The sequence below is a fragment of the Halichoerus grypus genome, chromosome X (genome assembly GCF_964656455.1).
Source record: "Halichoerus grypus chromosome X, mHalGry1.hap1.1, whole genome shotgun sequence".
Taxonomy (NCBI): domain Eukaryota; kingdom Metazoa; phylum Chordata; class Mammalia; order Carnivora; family Phocidae; genus Halichoerus; species Halichoerus grypus.
In genome coordinates this window covers 33,098,111-33,110,355 of record NC_135727.1, presented here as the reverse complement: position 1 = coordinate 33,110,355, position 12,245 = coordinate 33,098,111, and the positions used below count along the sequence as shown (strand labels likewise).

Below are 12,245 nucleotides of genomic sequence, written 5' to 3'. Positions count from 1 at the left end.
CTTAGTTGACCCAGTAGAAGAGGTTGGTCTTACTAGTGCAAGAGAAGTCGAATTTGATGACATTTCACCAACGCTGCTCTGTAAGGGAAGGAAATTATACACATGTAGTTTATTGAGTTTAACAATTTCCAAATACAGTTGACCTTTGAACAAGGTGTGGGGGGGTTAAAGGCATCGATTCTCTGTGCAGTCAAAAACCCATGTATAACTTCTGACTCTCCCAAAACTTAACTACTAATAGCCTACTCTTGACCAGAAGCCTTACAGAAAATACTCGATTAACACCTATCTTATATATGTATTATATACTGTATTTTTACAATAAAGTAAGCTAGAGAAAAGAAAATGTTATTAAGAAAATAATAAGGAAGAGAAAATACATTTGCTGTACTGTAACAAAAAAAGAGAGAAAGTAAAGACCCACGGAGTTCAAACCTATGTTGTTCAAGGGTCTACTGTACTGCCAACTGACATGCTTAGTCTCGGTTACCAAAATAAACTGATTGTCCTCCCCTAAGAATTAGAGATTGAAAACCAACAATGTTGATTTTGGAAATACGCTCTTCCCAAACACTGAAAACATATATATCTATATGAAAGTAGCCTTTAAATATCAAAATGTCATATCTTTGGCTTACATTTCTTAGACAGAAAAGTAGGTCTATACCTGGACCCTGATCCTTATCTAAAAGGATCACTAAAGATCTAAAGTCATTTGCAGCTTTCAGTATCACCAGGAAACCCACATTTTGACCTGAATTATTTGTGAAAGCCCAAATACCTGCCATACAGATGACTGAAACCAGGGGAGAAAGAGGCAAACAAACCTAAGGAGTAGTAGAAACCAGAGAAGAGAGAGAAGGTACAGATTCCTAAAACAGGAGGTGGTGGTGGAGCGGGCACTTTCAGCTCTACTTTTCAAGTGGGTGAAAAGCTGACCACATACTCAGTGACTTGGGGCTTTTCACAGCAGACCACAGCTGCCCAGTCATTGGTCAATAAGAAAGAAGCGTTGGGGGTAAACATCTGGGGCTCTTGCAAGAGAAGAGGAATGAAATGACCTTCTCTTACTCTTATTTTACTATTTTAGTATCGTTCTACTCTCTCAGACACACACCTCCCATCCATGAACCACCTCACTTCATCTAATTCCAATTTCTCTTACACACTGTACCTGCAAGCGGCTTTTCCAGAAGACAAACAGAAAAGCACACAGAATGCCGCTCAGTAGAAGCAACAGCATGCTCATGTTTCCTCTTCCGCCTCTTTCTCTCGGGCACGGAGGCACTCGGCTGGCAGTTGGGAAGCAGGGGGACACTAGTCACCCGGACTAGGCAAGTCACGGGCCACGATGATAAGCATCCCACACTGCCTGGTGCAGCTGGAAGACGTTGCCGCTTCCGGCTTTATATACTGCAAAGGGCGTGTGACGTCACAATCGAGCACCTACGTGAGGGCGCTATGTCACAATCTGATGACGTAAGACCCAGAAGCAGGCGGCGTGACATCGGCCTACTTGGTTGCGGTGTCGGGTCGTTAGAGACGGAGGTGAGAGACACCCGGGGCGCTCGGGATTTCCAGGAAGCTGAAACACTGTAGAAATAGACTCTAAGTTCATCGGCTAAATACAAGATTTAATTTAAAAGTGCTCGTCCCTCCTTTTTTTCTCTTTTAAGTTATCTTTGTCCTTGCTGCAACCACTCCATTATTCATTTCAAAAACAAGTTCAGAAACAAGACGGAAATGTACTGTGAAAAGTAGTTACCCACAAACCCTATGAGTCTTTGCCAGAAACCTCCTCCACAGTCCCATTGCTGTTTTAGGATTCACTTTAACCCTATTCACATTGGGCTAATTATATACATTTGTGTCACTGTACAGCTTAAAAAGTAATTCCAGAGACATTCTCCCACATAATTCTCACAATAATTTTGTGCTATAGGTATTTTTAATACCGTGTCTACTTTCAGAAATGCAGAAACAGGTCAGGTATTAAGTAAACTCATTTGAAACTAGCAGCAAAAGCAGGACTCGAATCCACAGAGTTGAGTCCTGAGATAAACTCCCCCATCCCCATCCTCAGGAGCGCTACCCGTACTTGCTGACTTGTGAGCATCGAGTATTTAATATTTTCCACTCAAGGAATTGAACAGTATATTTGGATTAATATTAATGAGAGGTAAAAGATACAGGAATCATTGTACTCAACAGGAAATGTTCGAGAAATTTGGATAGATGTCCAAGATGACACTGAACTAAAAATTCAGAACTAAAAACAATGGCCAGGGTAATCTCAACATGAGTGGCAAACTACAACCCCTAACTGCTTGGGGAAATGACTCACATCTTCATATAAATAGGAAAGAAAGGAATTATTTATAAATTTTGCACATCAAACTTATTTCCCAATGATGAGTTCAAAGCTTAAAGATTTATTTATTCAACAAGTATGTAATAAACACTCATGTAAAGGGTGTTTACACTGTGATATATTCTGGGGATATGATTATGAGTGAAAATAAGGTCTCTTCACCTGGAATGTGCACTGTGGTGTGAGAGATGGACATTAATCAAACACCCACAGAAATGAATGTAAAAGTGCTAATGAGATAAGTGGTAGCAAGAAGTACATGGTGGCACAGGAGCTTCTCATAGGATATGGGATATAAAGGAGAATGACGCTCCTGGTGTTACGGCTTATTCAACTAGATGGATAAGAAATAACCACGTGTAGGATTAGTAATCATGAATTTGGTGTTGGACATGTTGAGTTTGAGGTGACATTGAGACATGAAATAGTTGAGCTCAGGGAGATAATTGAAGACATAAATTTGTGAGGCATCTGCATATACATGATAATTGAAGCTCTAGATATGGAAGAAATTCCCTCATGTCAGTTTAGGACATACAAACAAAGAATAGAGCATGGAAGGATTTCAATATTTACTGGCTGGGTAATAACACTTCCTCTGGTATGTTATTGTGGTTATGTTGACATCTAACTTTCTTGCTTCGTCAAATAAAATGGAGTGCAGCCCAGTATCATTGTCTCTAACAAAAGCATTTTGAATTTTGATCTTACTGGTATCCAAGGGAACACTACAAAGACCTTTGAAAATATTCTCATCAAGCACATTAGACTACTCTTGCTAACCATTGACTTTTTCATTTATTTTTTTTATTACAGTATAATATACAAAACATAGAATTAACATTTTAAACAATTTTAAGGGCACACTTCTGTGGCTTTAAGTACACTCACAGGGTTGTGCAACCCATCACCACCATCCATGTCCAAAACTTTTTCATCTTCCCCAACTGAAAATCTATACTCATTAAACACTAAATTCCTATTCTCCCCTCCACTCGGCCCCTAGAAACTACCATTTTTCTTTCTGTTTTTACAGATTTAGATAGAATAGTTACCTCATAGGAGTAGAATGACACAATATTTGTCATGTTGTGACTGGCTTATTTCATGTAACATAATGTCTTCAAGTTTCATCCATATTGCAGCATGTGTAGGAATTTTATTCCTTTTCAGGGCTGGATAATATTTCACAGTATATATATACCACTTTTTTTTACCCATTTATCCATCGATGGACACTATGTTGCTTCTACCTTTTGGTTATTGTAAATAATGCTGCTATGAACATGGGTTATTTGTATGTTTTAGATAACAGTCCTTTATAAGATATGTCTTTTGCAAATGTTTGCCCCCAGTCTGTGGCTTGTGTTTTTACTTTCTGGACAAAGTCTTTCACAGAGCAGAAATGTTTAATTTTAAGGAAATCCAACTTACCAATGCTTTCTTTCATGAGTAGGTCCTTTGGTGTTATGTCTAAAAGTTATCACCAAACCCAGGGTCATCTAGATCTCTTCAAATTAACAACTCTTAGTTTGGGGTTTTTTTCCCCCCTATTGTTTTGATATTCTCTATTTCCTTTATTTCTGCTCTAACATCTATTATTTTCATCTTTCTGCTAACATTGAATTTAGTTTGTTCTTTTTCTAGTTCTGTTATTGTTCCTAAAAATAGCTGAATGCATGTTTCTCTCAAGTTCACGTGAAAACATTCTTCAGGATAGACTATATGTTAGGCCACAAAACAAGTCTTTTTTTTAAAGATTTTATTTATTTATTCATGAGAGACAGAGAGTCAGAGGCAGAGGGAGAAGCAGGCTCCCCGCGGAGCAGGGAGCCCGATGCGGGGCTTGATCCCAGGACCCTAGGATCACGATCTGAGCCAAAGGCAGATGCTTAACCAACCGAGCCACCCAGGTGCTCAAAACAAGTCCTAATAAATGCAAAAATATTGAATCATACAAAGTATCTTTTCCAGTCACAATGGATGAAACTGGAAATCAACAGCAGAAGGAAAACTGGTCAATTCACAAATCTGTGGCAATTAAACAACACACTTTTAAACAACCAATGGGTCAAAGAAGAAATTAGAAAGGAAATTAGAAACTATCTTGATGCAAATGCGAATGAAAATACAATACACTAAAACTTATGGGATGCAACAAAATCAGTGCTGAGCAGGAAATTGATAGGTTTAAATGCTTTCTTTTAAAAAAAGGACTTAAATCAACAACTTAGGGGCACCTGTGTGGCTCAGTCGGTTAAGCGTCTGCCCTTGGCTCAGGTCATGATCCCAGGGTCCTGGGACTGAGCCCCGTGTTGTGTTCCCTGCTCAGCAGGGAGCCTGCTTCTCCCTTTCTCTCTCCCTCTGCCTCTCCCCCTGCTTGTGCTCGCATTCTCTCTCTCTCAAATAAATAAATAAAATCTTAAAAAAAAAGGACACTAGAGAGTAACTCAAAGCCATATGAAAATATAAAGACTTCTAGTAAAAGCAAATGCATGGGCAAATGTAAAAAAAAAAAAAAACCACAGTATTATAGTGATTTTGGTTTGTAACTCCACTTGCTATTTTCTACAGAATTTAGAGAGAAAAAATCATAAAAAATAATTATAAATCTATGTAAGTGGGTATCCAATATATAAAAGATATAATTTGTGACATCAATAACATAAAGTGGAAGCAGGAAGCAGAATTGTAAAAGAGTGAAGTTTATGCATGTAATTGAAGTTAATTTGGTATCAATTAAGACAGATAATCATAACTTTAGGATGTTATATGGAACCCCTATGATAACCACAATAAAATATCTATCGAATACACACAAAAGGAAATAAGAAAACAATCAGAATGCATCACTACAAAAAACCGAACTAAAGATAAAGGCGGTAAGCAGTCATGGAGAAAAAGAAGGACAAAAACACTAAAAGAGGTAGAAAAAACAAAAAATAAATAAAGTGATAAAAGCAAATGCTTCCCCACCAGTAATTACTTTTAGAGAGAGAGAGAATGCGAGCACAAGCAGGGGGAGAGGCAGAGGGAGAGAGAAAGGGAGAAGCAGACTCTCTGCTGAGCAGGGAGCCCATGCGGGGCTCTATCCCAGGACCCTGGGATCATGACCTGAGCTGAAGGCAGACGCTTAATTGACTGAGCCACCCAGGCGCCCCTCCTTTTAGTATTTCTTTTAGCATTACTTATTAATATTATTTTTTTGAGGGGGGAGGGGCAGAGAGAAAGGGAGAGAGAGAATCTCAAGCAGGTGCCGCACCCAGCGTGGAGCCTGACATGGGGCTTGATTCCGTGACCCTGAGAGCATGACCTGAGTGGAAATCAAGAGTCAAGAGTTGGACACTTAACTGACTCAGCCACCCAGGTGCCCCTCTTTAGCATTTCTATTTGTAATGAACTCTTCCCGATTTTGTTTGTCTGGAAATGTTTTAATTTCTCCCTTATTATTGACAGACGTATTTGCTGGATGTAGAATTCTCAGCTGACAGTTTATTTCTTTCTCACTGCCTTCTGGCCTGCAAGGTCTCTGCTGGGAAATCCACCCATAATCTTATTGGGGATTTCTTGTACATGATGTGTCATTTTTCTCTTGCTATTTTCACTATTCCTTCTTTGGCTTTCAGTAGTTTAATTATAATGGTGTCAGGGTAGGACTCTTTAGTGGAATTGTTAAGATTCTTGGGTTTGTATATTCACATATTACCTTAAATTTGAGAAATTTTCTGTCATTATTTCTTCAAATAAATTGTCTTCGCCTTTCTCTCTCTCTTTTCTGGGATTTCCCTAATGTGTGTATTGGTTCACTCCATTGTGTCCCATGAGTCCTTTAGGCTTTGTTCACTTTTCATCAGTCTTTTTTTCTTTTTACTCCTCAGACTCAATAATTTCTAATGTCCTTGCAATGACGTCGATGGAACTATGCTAAGTGAAATAAGTCAATCAGAGAAAGACAAGTATCATATGATCTCACTGATTTGTGGAATTTGAGAAACAAGGCAGAGGATCATAGGGGAAGGGAGGAAAAAATGAAACAAGATGAAACCAGAGAAGGAGACAAACCATAAGAGACTCTTAATCTCAGGAAACAAACTGAAGGTTGCTGGAGTGGAGGGGGGTGGGAGGGGTGCGGTGGCTGGGTGATGGACACTGGGGAGGGTATGTGCTATGGTGAGAGCTGTGAATTGTGTAAGACTGATGAATCACAGACCTGTACCCCTGAAACAAATAATACATTATATGTTAATAATTAAATAATTTCTAATGTCTTTAACTTTGATCCTTTTTTCTCCCTGTTTGAGTCTTCTTTTGAATCCCCCTCTAGTAAATTTTTCAATTCAGTTATTGTATTTTATAGCTCCAGAATCTGATACTTTATTATTTCTATCTTTGTTGATATTCTCATTTTGTTGATATATCTTTTTCCTGAATTCCTGTAGTTTTTGTCCATGCTCCCCTTTAGCTCTTTGAGCATATTTAAGATAGTTCTTTTAAAATGTTTGTGTAGTAAGTCTGATGCATATGTTCTTTAGGAATGATTACTGGAGATTTATTTTTTCCTTTGAATGGGCCACGTTTTCTTGTTTCTTTGTATGCTTTTTGATACCTTGCTGAGAATCGGGCATTTGGAAAAATGCCCACCTTTTCTAGTCTTTAAAGACTGACATAGAAGACCTTCACTATTTAGAGGGACCCTGAGCCTTGGGATCAGCCCTGGGTCTTCTCTGGGTGTGTGTTTTTTGTGAGTCTGTGTGTGTGCTTTTTTAATTTTTATTTCCCAGGGGCTTTTAAATGTCTCATTTCCCCAAAAGTCTCATGCAAGCTTCTTGGGGCCTTAGAAGTTCTATTGTATTCCTCTACTTAGAATCTCTGGCTCGCAGGCCTGCACCCCCCTATAGTGTTTGCATGCCAAGATACTCTCCATTGTCTCGCATGTGACTTCCAGACTGAGATCCAAAAGTTTCTGCTGTTCCTCAAGTGAGCTTTTAGTCAGGCAAGACATAAACCAGTCACTCCAACAGCCCAAGGACAGACCAAGTCCTTGTAAACAAGTTTCACTCTGCTTCTGCCCTATGGATGTAACCAGGAATTGGGCTGCTATTTTTCCAGCATGCGCCCATCAGGGAGGGGTGAGACAAGAGTGAGCAAAAAGGCTGCAAAATTTCCCACTAGTTTTCATGTGTTTTTTTTTTTTTTTCTTGATTGGGCAATCAGTTGGTTGCTATAGATCTTTCATTGGTTTACGGAGTTCCTATAAAGTTAAATTTAGTCAATCTGTAGTTGTTTGATATCACCAGGGGGAAAAGAGGGCCTGGGGCCTGGGGTTTTCTTGTTCCGCCATCTTGTTGATATCACCCACTAACAACTGACTTTTAAAATACTACAACTGGGGCACCTGGGTGGCTCAGTTGGTTGAGCGACTGCCTTCGGCTCAGATCATGATCCTGGAGTCCCAGGATCGAGTCCTGCATCAGGCTCCCTGCTCGGCAGGGAGTCTGCTTCTCGCTCTGACCCTCCCCCCTTTCATGTGCTCTCTCTCTCATTCTCTTTCCCTCAAATAAATAAATAAAATCTTTTAAAAAAAATTACTACAACTGGAGGGGTGCCTGGGTGGCTTAGTCAGTTAAGCAGCTGTCTTTGGTTCAGGTCATGATCTCGGGGTCCTGGGATCAAGCCCAGTGTCAGGCTCCCTGCTTGGTGGGGAGTCTGCTTCTCCCTCTCTCTCTGTGCTCTCTCTCTCTCAAATAAGTAAATAAAATCTTTAAAAAACAAAAATAAAAATAAAATACAGCAACTGGAAAAAAATTAAATGAATAAATAAAATGTGACAACTGGTAGGAATAATTGAAAGTATAGAGTCCTGGGGCACTTGGGTGGCTCAGTTGGTTGGGCATCCGACTCTTGGTTTTGGCTCAGATCATGATCTCATGGGTCATGAGATGGAGCCCCACATCGAGCTCTGCACTCAGCAAGGTGTCTGCTTGAAAGATTCTCTCCCTCTACACCTCCCCACACCCTCTCTCTCTCTCAATAAGTAAATAAATAAATAAATCTTAAAAAAAAGTATGGAGTCTCTCCACCTGTGAAAACTAACAGAAAAACAAAAACAAATTATGGATTGAATGTCACACATATTATTAACTTTTAATTTTGTTACCTCCTGTTCATTAGATGCCAAATTTTCTATTGGCATAGGTTACTAGGTAACAAAATAGCAGAAAAATGAGACACGTTGTTTTGGGGATGATTTCAAGAGTAAAGAGTTTTATGAATTGTATCAGAAAATAGTTCATGTAATATTCCAAATAAGAAGATGACACTTTGGACAAATCACAGTGACTTAATTTTGGTTTAATGACAATTTTTTGTTTTCTCCCTGATTTCACCACCATGTAAAAATAATAAAGATATAATAATCTAGATAGTTTAAGACTTCAATTTATGAGGGTTTAAAATATTTAAATTTCCTACTTTGTTTTATAGGTCAAATAAATTGTCATTATTGTTTCCACAAGCAGTTTTAAATTACTAAAATGTAAAATTTTGTGAACTAAATGAATTTGCAATAATGGGTATATTAAAAAGCTTAGTCTTGTGAATTTTTATAATGCTAAAATCATTAAGTCTTAATGTGTTGGCTTAAATTCTAAGTTCCATGTCTTTAGTTAACTTTATGTCCTTAAATTCATATTGAATTGAGCTAGTTAGTAAATATTCTTTGGTTATCTGGACAATTTCTAAGCAAGAAAAGTATATAACGCATTGGTCACTACACAGAATTTTTCATTTACTCTTGTCCCTTATTTCTATAACAGCTATAAGTTGATAGGATAAATAAAGTCTTTGGATAGTTTTAATATATATGTTTATTGTAACTTGAAAATTTTATAAGTAATATGAAATGTATGATGGTGAAAAAAAAGGGCCAGGCAGTTCTTGACTTCCTGGCTTCTAGTTTTCTCTGTAAGGAAAGAAGGTTTTTTTGTTTTTTTTTTTTTGGCTGGGTACAGTATACTTTATTGATGGTACATGACAAGGTAGGGCTCCCTAAGCCCCTCCCCTTCTTCAGGGGGTCTGGGATGGAAACGGTGGAGGTTGGAAGATTCTCAGTGTTTTGGGGGGATTAGTTGGGGCAGGGACTCCCCAGCAGCTGAGGGCCTCTCTCTTCCTCTTGCTCTCGCTGGGGCTGGTGGTCCAGGGGCCTCTTACTCCTTGGAGGCCATGTGGACCATAAGGTCCACCACCCGGTTGCTGTAGCCAAATTCATTGTCATACCAGGAAATGAGCTTGACAAAGTGGTCGTTGAGAGCAATGCCAGCCCCGGCATCGAAGGTGGAGGAGTGGGTGTCACTGTTAAAGTCGCAGGAGACAACCTGGTCCTCAGTGTACCCCAGGATGCCCTTGAGGGGCCCTCTGACGCCTGCTTCACCACCTTCTTGATGTCGTTGTATTCGGCAGCTTTCTCCAGGTGGCAGGTCAGATCCACGACGGACACGTTGGGGGTGGGGACGCGGAAGGCCATGTCAGTGAGCTTCCCGTTAAGCTCAGGGATGACCTTGCCCACAGCCTTGGCAGCACCAGTGGAAGCAGGGATGATGTTCTGGGCAGCCCCTTGGCCGTCGCACCACAGCTTCCCAAAGGGGCCGTCCACAGTCTTCTGGGTGGCAGTGATGGCGAGGACGGTGGTCATGAGTCCCTCCACGATACCGAAGTTGCCATGGATGACCTTGGCCAGAGGAGCCAAGCAGTTGGTGGTGCAGGAGGCATTGCTGACAATCTTGAGGGAGTTGTCATACTTCTCATGGTTCACACCCATCATGAACATGGGGGCATTGGCAGAGGGAGCAGAGATGATGACCCTCTTGGCCCCGCCCTTCAAGTGAGCCCCAGCCTTCTCCATGGTGGTGAAGACCCCAGTGGACTCCACAACATACTCAGCACCAGCATCACCCCATTTGATGTTGGCGGGATCTCACTCCTGGAAGATGGAGATGGACTTTCCATTGATGACAAGCTTCCCGTTCTCAGCCTTGACTGTGCTGTGGAATTTGCCATGGGTGGAATCATACTGGAACATGTAGACCATGTAGTTGAGGTCAATGAAGGGGTCATTGATGGCGACAATATCCACTTTGCCAGAGTTAAAAGCAGCCCTGGTGACCAGGCGCCCAATACGGACAAATCTGTTCACTCCGACCTTCACCATCGTGTCTCGGGGACGCGGCTGGCTCTGCACCAGAAGATGCGGCTGTCTGTCGAACGGGGAGGAGCAGAGAGCCTGTAAGGAAAGAAGTTTTAATGGTTGGTTCTGGTAGCAATAAATGGTTGAGTTTAGACTAGGTATAATAGTTAGAAATGAATACATATGAGATAATGTATATAATTTATATTTTAATTTATCAAAAAAATTATTACAGTTTTATTAAGATAATAAATTCAACATACCTTACACATTGTCTTATTTAATATGCATATAAAGTTAATTATATTTTAAAAATAAGATGGAAAGATTCACATTGTCATATAATATACATTTATATATGTATAAACACATTTATCTAAAGCGATATTAGGATTAGAAATAAAGGTGGTTTATGAATCTTTTACTGGAAATTATTACATTAAAACATACAGAACATAAAATCAGATTCTGAGTTTCTTTCTGTTCAAAGACGAACTTATTGTGTACACAGAAAACAGATTACTTTTTATTATTGAAATATTTTGTAAACTCTCTGTGTTTCTGGCCTATAATTAAATCATCTTTTTAAAAGTTCCTTATTTCGGGGAAAAAGTTAAGTTCCTAATAATTATTGTTGCTTATTGCTGTGCTTTCAAAATATTAGCCACAAATGTTTCAAAATTTGTAATCTTGGTCACTGGCAGGAATGTGCTTATTCAATTATAAAATGTTGTTTCAATGGTCTCTGCAGCAAATTTATTTAATTTAATGAGCATATCTCTAAATTTCTTTACTACTTCTCTCCCCTTGTAATGATTTTGCTTTTTATGTTAGCACAAACAAAAATCCACTCTATTTCCCCCCAAAAATCTTGGTTTGTGCTATGAAATGATGTTTCTGACAAATATGTTATCTTTGCAAACTATTGTGGATAAAAGGAAAAATTTGCATTTTCTTGTTGGTGCCTTTTCCTATTTGTATATGCAGAAGAGAAAGGTGCCTTCCAGGTCTTTCTCTCTGCTAATGACTATTCCTTCTCTGGGCCCCTAACAACATGAGTTCAACTTGAAGACACTGTGTAGAACACATGCTTTCCCAAGTACCTATTCCTTTATAAATCAATGTATTCAATGAAGATCTCATCCTTTTGGTTATTGTTTAAGTACTGTGACTATCAGAAACTTTGCAAAATGTGAAATATTATTGATTTGCTGAATTTTATGAAATGTGAAAGATTGATATTTTAGTAATACTATTAATTATTATTTTTTTATTTTTAATTTTTTAAAGATTTTATTTATTTGAGAGAGAGAGAGTGAGAGATAGAGAGAGAGCACGAGCAGGGGTGGGGGGAAGGGGTAGAGGGAGAAGCAGACTCCCTGCTGAGCGGGGAGCTCTTGTGTTCCATCCTGGGACTCCCAGATCATGACCTGAGCTGAAGGCAGATGCCCACGGACTGAGCCACTCAGGTGCCCCATTATACTATTAATTTTTAAAATATCTCAGAAAGGATATGTTTGATATTAGGAAGTGTGATGGTAGGCATTAGACGCAGGTAGGGTGTTGGCATTGATAGAGATCCAGTATACAGATATAGTTTCAAGAATTGGATAACTGCCTCTTGGTGCAACAGGAAAAATTAAGCCCTTTAGGAAGGAACAAGTCAAGTAAGTGTGGTTTAGAAGGATGGTT

General features: G+C 39.4%; 1 pseudogene; it reads right to left on the bottom strand.

The window, feature by feature from the left end:
• Nucleotides 1-9,576: 9,576 nt before the first annotated feature.
• LOC144380632 (glyceraldehyde-3-phosphate dehydrogenase pseudogene) lies at nucleotides 9,577-10,648 on the bottom strand (annotated as a pseudogene).
• Nucleotides 10,649-12,245: the final 1,597 nt, after the last annotated feature.